Genomic DNA, 12,844 nt, shown 5'->3' with positions numbered 1-12,844 from the left:
AAGTAAATCACCTCACACACTGGAAATCTACAATGGATTCACAAAAGTCTACTGAGAATGCATAAATGTCCAAACGGTAAGTGAGCCCAAACTCAGACTTTTCAAGAGTCAGTTGAGAATTCTACCATGACCAGAGATTGCTGTCGACCTGGCAATCTCAAAAGAGATTTCTTCCTCACAGGGTTGCATACTTGTCAAAATGACTTGTTCAAAAGTTCCTGCATTGGCCGGGAATCGATCCCGGGCCTCCGCGTGGCAGGCGAGAATTCTACCACTGAACAACCAATGCCTTGCGATGCTGAAATAAACCCCACGGCTAGATATCGTATCAAAAATCTTTAATTCTAAGCATATTTCCCGCTTTGTGGGCTCAGTGACATTGTACACCCTAATAAAATCAGTCTTTCCTCCCCGTCGGGGAATTGAACCCCGGTCTCCCGCGTGACAGGCGGGGATACTCACCACTATACTAACGAGGAGCAAGTGGGTTGGTTCTTTGAAAAAATGTGGAGCATTGGATACTATCCCTAAATTTGGAGAGTTGGGTGTTAACCCTTCCAACAAAAACATCTGTAGAGACTGAATGGTTAGAGCTAGAGACTACTATGACACATCTATGGAAAGCTGAGACCCTCACGGACACGTACATGTAGTCGATTTTGCTCTATACCGCTCACAAGCCACATAATAGTAGTTAGAAGGAGAGGTGTGTGTGGAAAATCCCAGGACATAGTCACAAAGGCCAAACTCAAGACAGTTGTCACTGACTTGTTGGATATTCGTTTCCCATTTAACAACTAAAGCCTTGCACAAAGTAAATCACCTCACACACTGGAAATCTACAATGGATTCACAAAAGTCTACTGAGAATGCATAAATGTCCAAACGGTAAGTGAGCCCAAACTCAGACTTTTCAAGAGTCAGTTGAGAATTCTACCATGACCAGAGATTGCTGTCGACCTGGCAATCTCAAAAGAGATTTCTTCCTCACGGGGTTGCATACTTGTCAAAATGACTTGTTCAAAAGTTCCTGCATTGGCCGGGAATCGAACCCGGGCCTCCCGCGTGTCAGGCGAGAATTCTACCACTGAACAACCAATGCCTTGCAATGCTGAAATAAACCCCACGGCTAGATATCGTATCAAAAATCTTTAATTCTAAGCATATTTCCCGCTTTGTGGGCTCAGTGACATTGTACACCCTAATAAAATCAGTCTTTCCTCCCCGTCGGGGAATTGAACCCCGGTCTCCCGCGTGACAGGCGGGGATACTCACCACTATACTAACGAGGAGCAGGTGGGTTGGTTCTTTGAAAAAATGTGGAGCATTGGATACTATCCCTAAATTTGGAGAGTTGGGTGTTAACCCTTCCAACAAAAACATCTGTAGAGACTGAATGGTTAGAGCTAGAGACTACTATGACACATCTATGGAAAGCTGAGACCCTCACGGACACGTACATGTAGTCGATTTTGCTCTATACCGCTCACAAGCCACATAATAGTAGTTAGAAGGAGAGGTGTGTGTGGAAAATCCCAGGACATAGTCACAAAGGCCAAACTCAAGACAGTTGTCACTGACTTGTTGGATATTCGTTTCCCATTTAACAACTAAAGCCTTGCACAAAGTAAATCACCTCACACACTGGAAATCTACAATGGATTCACAAAAGTCTACTGAGAATGCATAAATGTCCAAACGGTAAGTGAGCCCAAACTCAGACTTTTCAAGAGTCAGTTGAGAATTCTACCATGACCAGAGATTGCTGTCGACCTGGCAATCTCAAAAGAGATTTCTTCCTCACAGGGTTGCATACTTGTCAAAATGACTTGTTCAAAAGTTCCTGCATTGGCCGGGAATCGATCCCGGGCCTCCGCGTGGCAGGCGAGAATTCTACCACTGAACAACCAATGCCTTGCGATGCTGAAATAAACCCCACGGCTAGATATCGTATCAAAAATCTTTAATTCTAAGCATATTTCCCGCTTTGTGGGCTCAGTGACATTGTACACCCTAATAAAATCAGTCTTTCCTCCCCGTCGGGGAATTGAACCCCGGTCTCCCGCGTGACAGGCGGGGATACTCACCACTATACTAACGAGGAGCAAGTGGGTTGGTTCTTTGAAAAAATGTGGAGCATTGGATACTATCCCTAAATTTGGAGAGTTGGGTGTTAACCCTTCCAACAAAAACATCTGTAGAGACTGAATGGTTAGAGCTAGAGACTACTATGACACATCTATGGAAAGCTGAGACCCTCACGGACACGTACATGTAGTCGATTTTGCTCTATACCGCTCACAAGCCACATAATAGTAGTTAGAAGGAGAGGTGTGTGTGGAAAATCCCAGGACATAGTCACAAAGGCCAAACTCAAGACAGTTGTCACTGACTTGTTGGATATTCGTTTCCCATTTAACAACTAAAGCCTTGCACAAAGTAAATCACCTCACACACTGGAAATCTACAATGGATTCACAAAAGTCTACTGAGAATGCATAAATGTCCAAACGGTAAGTGAGCCCAAACTCAGACTTTTCAAGAGTCAGTTGAGAATTCTACCATGACCAGAGATTGCTGTCGACCTGGCAATCTCAAAAGAGATTTCTTCCTCACGGGGTTGCATACTTGTCAAAATGACTTGTTCAAAAGTTCCTGCATTGGCCGGGAATCGAACCCGGGCCTCCCGCGTGTCAGGCGAGAATTCTACCACTGAACAACCAATGCCTTGCAATGCTGAAATAAACCCCACGGCTAGATATCGTATCAAAAATCTTTAATTCTAAGCATATTTCCCGCTTTGTGGGCTCAGTGACATTGTACACCCTAATAAAATCAGTCTTTCCTCCCCGTCGGGGAATTGAACCCCGGTCTCCCGCGTGACAGGCGGGGATACTCACCACTATACTAACGAGGAGCAGGTGGGTTGGTTCTTTGAAAAAATGTGGAGCATTGGATACTATCCCTAAATTTGGAGAGTTGGGTGTTAACCCTTCCAACAAAAACATCTGTAGAGACTGAATGGTTAGAGCTAGAGACTACTATGACACATCTATGGAAAGCTGAGACCCTCACGGACACGTACATGTAGTCGATTTTGCTCTATACCGCTCACAAGCCACATAATAGTAGTTAGAAGGAGAGGTGTGTGTGGAAAATCCCAGGACATAGTCACAAAGGCCAAACTCAAGACAGTTGTCACTGACTTGTTGGATATTCGTTTCCCATTTAACAACTAAAGCCTTGCACAAAGTAAATCACCTCACACACTGGAAATCTACAATGGATTCACAAAAGTCTACTGAGAATGCATAAATGTCCAAACGGTAAGTGAGCCCAAACTCAGACTTTTCAAGAGTCAGTTGAGAATTCTACCATGACCAGAGATTGCTGTCGACCTGGCAATCTCAAAAGAGATTTCTTCCTCACAGGGTTGCATACTTGTCAAAATGACTTGTTCAAAAGTTCCTGCATTGGCCGGGAATCGATCCCGGGCCTCCGCGTGGCAGGCGAGAATTCTACCACTGAACAACCAATGCCTTGCGATGCTGAAATAAACCCCACGGCTAGATATCGTATCAAAAATCTTTAATTCTAAGCATATTTCCCGCTTTGTGGGCTCAGTGACATTGTACACCCTAATAAAATCAGTCTTTCCTCCCCGTCGGGGAATTGAACCCCGGTCTCCCGCGTGACAGGCGGGGATACTCACCACTATACTAACGAGGAGCAAGTGGGTTGGTTCTTTGAAAAAATGTGGAGCATTGGATACTATCCCTAAATTTGGAGAGTTGGGTGTTAACCCTTCCAACAAAAACATCTGTAGAGACTGAATGGTTAGAGCTAGAGACTACTATGACACATCTATGGAAAGCTGAGACCCTCACGGACACGTACATGTAGTCGATTTTGCTCTATACCGCTCACAAGCCACATAATAGTAGTTAGAAGGAGAGGTGTGTGTGGAAAATCCCAGGACATAGTCACAAAGGCCAAACTCAAGACAGTTGTCACTGACTTGTTGGATATTCGTTTCCCATTTAACAACTAAAGCCTTGCACAAAGTAAATCACCTCACACACTGGAAATCTACAATGGATTCACAAAAGTCTACTGAGAATGCATAAATGTCCAAACGGTAAGTGAGCCCAAACTCAGACTTTTCAAGAGTCAGTTGAGAATTCTACCATGACCAGAGATTGCTGTCGACCTGGCAATCTCAAAAGAGATTTCTTCCTCACGGGGTTGCATACTTGTCAAAATGACTTGTTCAAAAGTTCCTGCATTGGCCGGGAATCGAACCCGGGCCTCCCGCGTGGCAGGCGAGAATTCTACCACTGAACAACCAATGCCTTGCAATGCTGAAATAAACCCCACGGCTAGATATCGTATCAAAAATCTTTAATTCTAAGCATATTTCCCGCTTTGTGGGCTCAGTGACATTGTACACCCTAATAAAATCAGTCTTTCCTCCCCGTCGGGGAATTGAACCCCGGTCTCCCGCGTGACAGGCGGGGATACTCACCACTATACTAACGAGGAGCAGGTGGGTTGGTTCTTTGAAAAAATGTGGAGCATTGGATACTATCCCTAAATTTGGAGAGTTGGGTGTTAACCCTTCCAACAAAAACATCTGTAGAGACTGAATGGTTAGAGCTAGAGACTACTATGACACATCTATGGAAAGCTGAGACCCTCACGGACACGTACATGTAGTCGATTTTGCTCTATACCGCTCACAAGCCACATAATAGTAGTTAGAAGGAGAGGTGTGTGTGGAAAATCCCAGGACATAGTCACAAAGGCCAAACTCAAGACAGTTGTCACTGACTTGTTGGATATTCGTTTCCCATTTAACAACTAAAGCCTTGCACAAAGTAAATCACCTCACACACTGGAAATCTACAATGGATTCACAAAAGTCTACTGAGAATGCATAAATGTCCAAACGGTAAGTGAGCCCAAACTCAGACTTTTCAAGAGTCAGTTGAGAATTCTACCATGACCAGAGATTGCTGTCGACCTGGCAATCTCAAAAGAGATTTCTTCCTCACAGGGTTGCATACTTGTCAAAATGACTTGTTCAAAAGTTCCTGCATTGGCCGGGAATCGATCCCGGGCCTCCGCGTGGCAGGCGAGAATTCTACCACTGAACAACCAATGCCTTGCGATGCTGAAATAAACCCCACGGCTAGATATCGTATCAAAAATCTTTAATTCTAAGCATATTTCCCGCTTTGTGGGCTCAGTGACATTGTACACCCTAATAAAATCAGTCTTTCCTCCCCGTCGGGGAATTGAACCCCGGTCTCCCGCGTGACAGGCGGGGATACTCACCACTATACTAACGAGGAGCAAGTGGGTTGGTTCTTTGAAAAAATGTGGAGCATTGGATACTATCCCTAAATTTGGAGAGTTGGGTGTTAACCCTTCCAACAAAAACATCTGTAGAGACTGAATGGTTAGAGCTAGAGACTACTATGACACATCTATGGAAAGCTGAGACCCTCACGGACACGTACATGTAGTCGATTTTGCTCTATACCGCTCACAAGCCACATAATAGTAGTTAGAAGGAGAGGTGTGTGTGGAAAATCCCAGGACATAGTCACAAAGGCCAAACTCAAGACAGTTGTCACTGACTTGTTGGATATTCGTTTCCCATTTAACAACTAAAGCCTTGCACAAAGTAAATCACCTCACACACTGGAAATCTACAATGGATTCACAAAAGTCTACTGAGAATGCATAAATGTCCAAACGGTAAGTGAGCCCAAACTCAGACTTTTCAAGAGTCAGTTGAGAATTCTACCATGACCAGAGATTGCTGTCGACCTGGCAATCTCAAAAGAGATTTCTTCCTCACGGGGTTGCATACTTGTCAAAATGACTTGTTCAAAAGTTCCTGCATTGGCCGGGAATCGAACCCGGGCCTCCCGCGTGTCAGGCGAGAATTCTACCACTGAACAACCAATGCCTTGCAATGCTGAAATAAACCCCACGGCTAGATATCGTATCAAAAATCTTTAATTCTAAGCATATTTCCCGCTTTGTGGGCTCAGTGACATTGTACACCCTAATAAAATCAGTCTTTCCTCCCCGTCGGGGAATTGAACCCCGGTCTCCCGCGTGACAGGCGGGGATACTCACCACTATACTAACGAGGAGCAGGTGGGTTGGTTCTTTGAAAAAATGTGGAGCATTGGATACTATCCCTAAATTTGGAGAGTTGGGTGTTAACCCTTCCAACAAAAACATCTGTAGAGACTGAATGGTTAGAGCTAGAGACTACTATGACACATCTATGGAAAGCTGAGACCCTCACGGACACGTACATGTAGTCGATTTTGCTCTATACCGCTCACAAGCCACATAATAGTAGTTAGAAGGAGAGGTGTGTGTGGAAAATCCCAGGACATAGTCACAAAGGCCAAACTCAAGACAGTTGTCACTGACTTGTTGGATATTCGTTTCCCATTTAACAACTAAAGCCTTGCACAAAGTAAATCACCTCACACACTGGAAATCTACAATGGATTCACAAAAGTCTACTGAGAATGCATAAATGTCCAAACGGTAAGTGAGCCCAAACTCAGACTTTTCAAGAGTCAGTTGAGAATTCTACCATGACCAGAGATTGCTGTCGACCTGGCAATCTCAAAAGAGATTTCTTCCTCACAGGGTTGCATACTTGTCAAAATGACTTGTTCAAAAGTTCCTGCATTGGCCGGGAATCGATCCCGGGCCTCCGCGTGGCAGGCGAGAATTCTACCACTGAACAACCAATGCCTTGCGATGCTGAAATAAACCCCACGGCTAGATATCGTATCAAAAATCTTTAATTCTAAGCATATTTCCCGCTTTGTGGGCTCAGTGACATTGTACACCCTAATAAAATCAGTCTTTCCTCCCCGTCGGGGAATTGAACCCCGGTCTCCCGCGTGACAGGCGGGGATACTCACCACTATACTAACGAGGAGCAAGTGGGTTGGTTCTTTGAAAAAATGTGGAGCATTGGATACTATCCCTAAATTTGGAGAGTTGGGTGTTAACCCTTCCAACAAAAACATCTGTAGAGACTGAATGGTTAGAGCTAGAGACTACTATGACACATCTATGGAAAGCTGAGACCCTCACGGACACGTACATGTAGTCGATTTTGCTCTATACCGCTCACAAGCCACATAATAGTAGTTAGAAGGAGAGGTGTGTGTGGAAAATCCCAGGACATAGTCACAAAGGCCAAACTCAAGACAGTTGTCACTGACTTGTTGGATATTCGTTTCCCATTTAACAACTAAAGCCTTGCACAAAGTAAATCACCTCACACACTGGAAATCTACAATGGATTCACAAAAGTCTACTGAGAATGCATAAATGTCCAAACGGTAAGTGAGCCCAAACTCAGACTTTTCAAGAGTCAGTTGAGAATTCTACCATGACCAGAGATTGCTGTCGACCTGGCAATCTCAAAAGAGATTTCTTCCTCACGGGGTTGCATACTTGTCAAAATGACTTGTTCAAAAGTTCCTGCATTGGCCGGGAATCGAACCCGGGCCTCCCGCGTGTCAGGCGAGAATTCTACCACTGAACAACCAATGCCTTGCAATGCTGAAATAAACCCCACGGCTAGATATCGTATCAAAAATCTTTAATTCTAAGCATATTTCCCGCTTTGTGGGCTCAGTGACATTGTACACCCTAATAAAATCAGTCTTTCCTCCCCGTCGGGGAATTGAACCCCGGTCTCCCGCGTGACAGGCGGGGATACTCACCACTATACTAACGAGGAGCAGGTGGGTTGGTTCTTTGAAAAAATGTGGAGCATTGGATACTATCCCTAAATTTGGAGAGTTGGGTGTTAACCCTTCCAACAAAAACATCTGTAGAGACTGAATGGTTAGAGCTAGAGACTACTATGACACATCTATGGAAAGCTGAGACCCTCACGGACACGTACATGTAGTCGATTTTGCTCTATACCGCTCACAAGCCACATAATAGTAGTTAGAAGGAGAGGTGTGTGTGGAAAATCCCAGGACATAGTCACAAAGGCCAAACTCAAGACAGTTGTCACTGACTTGTTGGATATTCGTTTCCCATTTAACAACTAAAGCCTTGCACAAAGTAAATCACCTCACACACTGGAAATCTACAATGGATTCACAAAAGTCTACTGAGAATGCATAAATGTCCAAACGGTAAGTGAGCCCAAACTCAGACTTTTCAAGAGTCAGTTGAGAATTCTACCATGACCAGAGATTGCTGTCGACCTGGCAATCTCAAAAGAGATTTCTTCCTCACGGGGTTGCATACTTGTCAAAATGACTTGTTCAGAAGTTCCTGCATTGGCCGGGAATCGAACCCGGGCCTCCCGCGTGGCAGGCGAGAATTCTACCACTGAACAACCAATGCCTTGCAATGCTGAAATAAACCCCACGGCTAGATATCGTATCAAAAATCTTTAATTCTAAGCATATTTCCCGCTTTGTGGGCTCAGTGACATTGTACACCCTAATAAAATCAGTCTTTCCTCCCCGTCGGGGAATTGAACCCCGGTCTCCCGCGTGACAGGCGGGGATACTCACCACTATACTAACGAGGAGCAGGTGGGTTGGTTCTTTGAAAAAATGTGGAGCATTGGATACTATCCCTAAATTTGGAGAGTTGGGTGTTAACCCTTCCAACAAAAACATCTGTAGAGACTGAATGGTTAGAGCTAGAGACTACTATGACACATCTATGGAAAGCTGAGACCCTCACGGACACGTACATGTAGTCGATTTTGCTCTATACCGCTCACAAGCCACATAATAGTAGTTAGAAGGAGAGGTGTGTGTGGAAAATCCCAGGACATAGTCACAAAGGCCAAACTCAAGACAGTTGTCACTGACTTGTTGGATATTCGTTTCCCATTTAACAACTAAAGCCTTGCACAAAGTAAATCACCTCACACACTGGAAATCTACAATGGATTCACAAAAGTCTACTGAGAATGCATAAATGTCCAAACGGTAAGTGAGCCCAAACTCAGACTTTTCAAGAGTCAGTTGAGAATTCTACCATGACCAGAGATTGCTGTCGACCTGGCAATCTCAAAAGAGATTTCTTCCTCACAGGGTTGCATACTTGTCAAAATGACTTGTTCAAAAGTTCCTGCATTGGCCGGGAATCGATCCCGGGCCTCCGCGTGGCAGGCGAGAATTCTACCACTGAACAACCAATGCCTTGCGATGCTGAAATAAACCCCACGGCTAGATATCGTATCAAAAATCTTTAATTCTAAGCATATTTCCCGCTTTGTGGGCTCAGTGACATTGTACACCCTAATAAAATCAGTCTTTCCTCCCCGTCGGGGAATTGAACCCCGGTCTCCCGCGTGACAGGCGGGGATACTCACCACTATACTAACGAGGAGCAAGTGGGTTGGTTCTTTGAAAAAATGTGGAGCATTGGATACTATCCCTAAATTTGGAGAGTTGGGTGTTAACCCTTCCAACAAAAACATCTGTAGAGACTGAATGGTTAGAGCTAGAGACTACTATGACACATCTATGGAAAGCTGAGACCCTCACGGACACGTACATGTAGTCGATTTTGCTCTATACCGCTCACAAGCCACATAATAGTAGTTAGAAGGAGAGGTGTGTGTGGAAAATCCCAGGACATAGTCACAAAGGCCAAACTCAAGACAGTTGTCACTGACTTGTTGGATATTCGTTTCCCATTTAACAACTAAAGCCTTGCACAAAGTAAATCACCTCACACACTGGAAATCTACAATGGATTCACAAAAGTCTACTGAGAATGCATAAATGTCCAAACGGTAAGTGAGCCCAAACTCAGACTTTTCAAGAGTCAGTTGAGAATTCTACCATGACCAGAGATTGCTGTCGACCTGGCAATCTCAAAAGAGATTTCTTCCTCACGGGGTTGCATACTTGTCAAAATGACTTGTTCAAAAGTTCCTGCATTGGCCGGGAATCGAACCCGGGCCTCCCGCGTGGCAGGCGAGAATTCTACCACTGAACAACCAATGCCTTGCAATGCTGAAATAAACCCCACGGCTAGATATCGTATCAAAAATCTTTAATTCTAAGCATATTTCCCGCTTTGTGGGCTCAGTGACATTGTACACCCTAATAAAATCAGTCTTTCCTCCCCGTCGGGGAATTGAACCCCGGTCTCCCGCGTGACAGGCGGGGATACTCACCACTATACTAACGAGGAGCAGGTGGGTTGGTTCTTTGAAAAAATGTGGAGCATTGGATACTATCCCTAAATTTGGAGAGTTGGGTGTTAACCCTTCCAACAAAAACATCTGTAGAGACTGAATGGTTAGAGCTAGAGACTACTATGACACATCTATGGAAAGCTGAGACCCTCACGGACACGTACATGTAGTCGATTTTGCTCTATACCGCTCACAAGCCACATAATAGTAGTTAGAAGGAGAGGTGTGTGTGGAAAATCCCAGGACATAGTCACAAAGGCCAAACTCAAGACAGTTGTCACTGACTTGTTGGATATTCGTTTCCCATTTAACAACTAAAGCCTTGCACAAAGTAAATCACCTCACACACTGGAAATCTACAATGGATTCACAAAAGTCTACTGAGAATGCATAAATGTCCAAACGGTAAGTGAGCCCAAACTCAGACTTTTCAAGAGTCAGTTGAGAATTCTACCATGACCAGAGATTGCTGTCGACCTGGCAATCTCAAAAGAGATTTCTTCCTCACGGGGTTGCATACTTGTCAAAATGACTTGTTCAGAAGTTCCTGCATTGGCCGGGAATCGAACCCGGGCCTCCCGCGTGGCAGGCGAGAATTCTACCACTGAACAACCAATGCCTTGCAATGCTGAAATAAACCCCACGGCTAGATATCGTATCAAAAATCTTTAATTCTAAGCATATTTCCCGCTTTGTGGGCTCAGTGACATTGTACACCCTAATAAAATCAGTCTTTCCTCCCCGTCGGGGAATTGAACCCCGGTCTCCCGCGTGACAGGCGGGGATACTCACCACTATACTAACGAGGAGCAGGTGGGTTGGTTCTTTGAAAAAATGTGGAGCATTGGATACTATCCCTAAATTTGGAGAGTTGGGTGTTAACCCTTCCAACAAAAACATCTGTAGAGACTGAATGGTTAGAGCTAGAGACTACTATGACACATCTATGGAAAGCTGAGACCCTCACGGACACGTACATGTAGTCGATTTTGCTCTATACCGCTCACAAGCCACATAATAGTAGTTAGAAGGAGAGGTGTGTGTGGAAAATCCCAGGACATAGTCACAAAGGCCAAACTCAAGACAGTTGTCACTGACTTGTTGGATATTCGTTTCCCATTTAACAACTAAAGCCTTGCACAAAGTAAATCACCTCACACACTGGAAATCTACAATGGATTCACAAAAGTCTACTGAGAATGCATAAATGTCCAAACGGTAAGTGAGCCCAAACTCAGACTTTTCAAGAGTCAGTTGAGAATTCTACCATGACCAGAGATTGCTGTCGACCTGGCAATCTCAAAAGAGATTTCTTCCTCACGGGGTTGCATACTTGTCAAAATGACTTGTTCAGAAGTTCCTGCATTGGCCGGGAATCGAACCCGGGCCTCCCGCGTGGCAGGCGAGAATTCTACCACTGAACAACCAATGCCTTGCAATGCTGAAATAAACCCCACGGCTAGATATCGTATCAAAAATCTTTAATTCTAAGCATATTTCCCGCTTTGTGGGCTCAGTGACATTGTACACCCTAATAAAATCAGTCTTTCCTCCCCGTCGGGGAATTGAACCCCGGTCTCCCGCGTGACAGGCGGGGATACTCACCACTATACTAACGAGGAGCAGGTGGGTTGGTTCTTTGAAAAAATGTGGAGCATTGGATACTATCCCTAAATTTGGAGAGTTGGGTGTTAACCCTTCCAACAAAAACATCTGTAGAGACTGAATGGTTAGAGCTAGAGACTACTATGACACATCTATGGAAAGCTGAGACCCTCACGGACACGTACATGTAGTCGATTTTGCTCTATACCGCTCACAAGCCACATAATAGTAGTTAGAAGGAGAGGTGTGTGTGGAAAATCCCAGGACATAGTCACAAAGGCCAAACTCAAGACAGTTGTCACTGACTTGTTGGATATTCGTTTCCCATTTAACAACTAAAGCCTTGCACAAAGTAAATCACCTCACACACTGGAAATCTACAATGGATTCACAAAAGTCTACTGAGAATGCATAAATGTCCAAACGGTAAGTGAGCCCAAACTCAGACTTTTCAAGAGTCAGTTGAGAATTCTACCATGACCAGAGATTGCTGTCGACCTGGCAATCTCAAAAGAGATTTCTTCCTCACAGGGTTGCATACTTGTCAAAATGACTTGTTCAAAAGTTCCTGCATTGGCCGGGAATCGATCCCGGGCCTCCGCGTGGCAGGCGAGAATTCTACCACTGAACAACCAATGCCTTGCGATGCTGAAATAAACCCCACGGCTAGATATCGTATCAAAAATCTTTAATTCTAAGCATATTTCCCGCTTTGTGGGCTCAGTGACATTGTACACCCTAATAAAATCAGTCTTTCCTCCCCGTCGGGGAATTGAACCCCGGTCTCCCGCGTGACAGGCGGGGATACTCACCACTATACTAACGAGGAGCAAGTGGGTTGGTTCTTTGAAAAAATGTGGAGCATTGGATACTATCCCTAAATTTGGAGAGTTGGGTGTTAACCCTTCCAACAAAAACATCTGTAGAGACTGAATGGTTAGAGCTAGAGACTACTATGACACATCTATGGAAAGCTGAGACCCTCACGGACACGTACATGTAGTC

The 12,844-nt window shown here is 44.6% G+C and overlaps 25 non-coding genes across 25 annotated transcripts; all 25 read right to left on the bottom strand.

Moving 5' to 3' along the window:
* Positions 1–407: 407 nt before the first annotated feature.
* Positions 408–479, bottom strand: trnad-guc (transfer RNA aspartic acid (anticodon GUC)). Its single transcript has one exon. It is a non-coding gene; the product is annotated as a tRNA-Asp (tRNA).
* Positions 480–1,031: 552 nt separating this feature from the next.
* On the bottom strand, positions 1,032–1,102 carry trnav-gac (transfer RNA valine (anticodon GAC)). Its single transcript has one exon. It is a non-coding gene; the product is annotated as a tRNA-Val (tRNA).
* A 118-nt stretch (positions 1,103–1,220) lies between these two features.
* trnad-guc (transfer RNA aspartic acid (anticodon GUC)) lies at positions 1,221–1,292 on the bottom strand. The gene has a single exon. It is a non-coding gene; the product is annotated as a tRNA-Asp (tRNA).
* A 740-nt stretch (positions 1,293–2,032) lies between these two features.
* Positions 2,033–2,104, bottom strand: trnad-guc (transfer RNA aspartic acid (anticodon GUC)). The gene has a single exon. It is a non-coding gene; the product is annotated as a tRNA-Asp (tRNA).
* Positions 2,105–2,656: 552 nt separating this feature from the next.
* On the bottom strand, positions 2,657–2,727 carry trnav-gac (transfer RNA valine (anticodon GAC)). Its single transcript has one exon. It is a non-coding gene; the product is annotated as a tRNA-Val (tRNA).
* A 118-nt stretch (positions 2,728–2,845) lies between these two features.
* trnad-guc (transfer RNA aspartic acid (anticodon GUC)) lies at positions 2,846–2,917 on the bottom strand. Its single transcript has one exon. It is a non-coding gene; the product is annotated as a tRNA-Asp (tRNA).
* Positions 2,918–3,657: 740 nt separating this feature from the next.
* trnad-guc (transfer RNA aspartic acid (anticodon GUC)) lies at positions 3,658–3,729 on the bottom strand. Its single transcript has one exon. It is a non-coding gene; the product is annotated as a tRNA-Asp (tRNA).
* A 552-nt stretch (positions 3,730–4,281) lies between these two features.
* On the bottom strand, positions 4,282–4,352 carry trnag-gcc (transfer RNA glycine (anticodon GCC)). The gene has a single exon. It is a non-coding gene; the product is annotated as a tRNA-Gly (tRNA).
* A 118-nt stretch (positions 4,353–4,470) lies between these two features.
* On the bottom strand, positions 4,471–4,542 carry trnad-guc (transfer RNA aspartic acid (anticodon GUC)). The gene has a single exon. It is a non-coding gene; the product is annotated as a tRNA-Asp (tRNA).
* A 740-nt stretch (positions 4,543–5,282) lies between these two features.
* trnad-guc (transfer RNA aspartic acid (anticodon GUC)) lies at positions 5,283–5,354 on the bottom strand. The gene has a single exon. It is a non-coding gene; the product is annotated as a tRNA-Asp (tRNA).
* Positions 5,355–5,906: 552 nt separating this feature from the next.
* Positions 5,907–5,977, bottom strand: trnav-gac (transfer RNA valine (anticodon GAC)). The gene has a single exon. It is a non-coding gene; the product is annotated as a tRNA-Val (tRNA).
* A 118-nt stretch (positions 5,978–6,095) lies between these two features.
* Positions 6,096–6,167, bottom strand: trnad-guc (transfer RNA aspartic acid (anticodon GUC)). Its single transcript has one exon. It is a non-coding gene; the product is annotated as a tRNA-Asp (tRNA).
* A 740-nt stretch (positions 6,168–6,907) lies between these two features.
* On the bottom strand, positions 6,908–6,979 carry trnad-guc (transfer RNA aspartic acid (anticodon GUC)). Its single transcript has one exon. It is a non-coding gene; the product is annotated as a tRNA-Asp (tRNA).
* A 552-nt stretch (positions 6,980–7,531) lies between these two features.
* Positions 7,532–7,602, bottom strand: trnav-gac (transfer RNA valine (anticodon GAC)). The gene has a single exon. It is a non-coding gene; the product is annotated as a tRNA-Val (tRNA).
* A 118-nt stretch (positions 7,603–7,720) lies between these two features.
* trnad-guc (transfer RNA aspartic acid (anticodon GUC)) lies at positions 7,721–7,792 on the bottom strand. Its single transcript has one exon. It is a non-coding gene; the product is annotated as a tRNA-Asp (tRNA).
* A 552-nt stretch (positions 7,793–8,344) lies between these two features.
* Positions 8,345–8,415, bottom strand: trnag-gcc (transfer RNA glycine (anticodon GCC)). Its single transcript has one exon. It is a non-coding gene; the product is annotated as a tRNA-Gly (tRNA).
* A 118-nt stretch (positions 8,416–8,533) lies between these two features.
* On the bottom strand, positions 8,534–8,605 carry trnad-guc (transfer RNA aspartic acid (anticodon GUC)). The gene has a single exon. It is a non-coding gene; the product is annotated as a tRNA-Asp (tRNA).
* A 740-nt stretch (positions 8,606–9,345) lies between these two features.
* On the bottom strand, positions 9,346–9,417 carry trnad-guc (transfer RNA aspartic acid (anticodon GUC)). The gene has a single exon. It is a non-coding gene; the product is annotated as a tRNA-Asp (tRNA).
* A 552-nt stretch (positions 9,418–9,969) lies between these two features.
* On the bottom strand, positions 9,970–10,040 carry trnag-gcc (transfer RNA glycine (anticodon GCC)). Its single transcript has one exon. It is a non-coding gene; the product is annotated as a tRNA-Gly (tRNA).
* Positions 10,041–10,158: 118 nt separating this feature from the next.
* On the bottom strand, positions 10,159–10,230 carry trnad-guc (transfer RNA aspartic acid (anticodon GUC)). Its single transcript has one exon. It is a non-coding gene; the product is annotated as a tRNA-Asp (tRNA).
* Positions 10,231–10,782: 552 nt separating this feature from the next.
* On the bottom strand, positions 10,783–10,853 carry trnag-gcc (transfer RNA glycine (anticodon GCC)). Its single transcript has one exon. It is a non-coding gene; the product is annotated as a tRNA-Gly (tRNA).
* A 118-nt stretch (positions 10,854–10,971) lies between these two features.
* On the bottom strand, positions 10,972–11,043 carry trnad-guc (transfer RNA aspartic acid (anticodon GUC)). The gene has a single exon. It is a non-coding gene; the product is annotated as a tRNA-Asp (tRNA).
* Positions 11,044–11,595: 552 nt separating this feature from the next.
* trnag-gcc (transfer RNA glycine (anticodon GCC)) lies at positions 11,596–11,666 on the bottom strand. Its single transcript has one exon. It is a non-coding gene; the product is annotated as a tRNA-Gly (tRNA).
* Positions 11,667–11,784: 118 nt separating this feature from the next.
* trnad-guc (transfer RNA aspartic acid (anticodon GUC)) lies at positions 11,785–11,856 on the bottom strand. Its single transcript has one exon. It is a non-coding gene; the product is annotated as a tRNA-Asp (tRNA).
* A 740-nt stretch (positions 11,857–12,596) lies between these two features.
* Positions 12,597–12,668, bottom strand: trnad-guc (transfer RNA aspartic acid (anticodon GUC)). The gene has a single exon. It is a non-coding gene; the product is annotated as a tRNA-Asp (tRNA).
* Positions 12,669–12,844: the final 176 nt, after the last annotated feature.

This window comes from Salmo salar, chromosome 23 (genome assembly GCF_965601325.2).
Source record: "Salmo salar chromosome 23, fSalSal1, whole genome shotgun sequence".
Classification (NCBI taxonomy): Eukaryota; Metazoa; Chordata; class Actinopteri; order Salmoniformes; family Salmonidae; genus Salmo; species Salmo salar.
The sequence above is the reverse complement of the archived record's forward strand: the minus strand, read 5'-3'. Positions and strand labels throughout refer to the sequence as shown.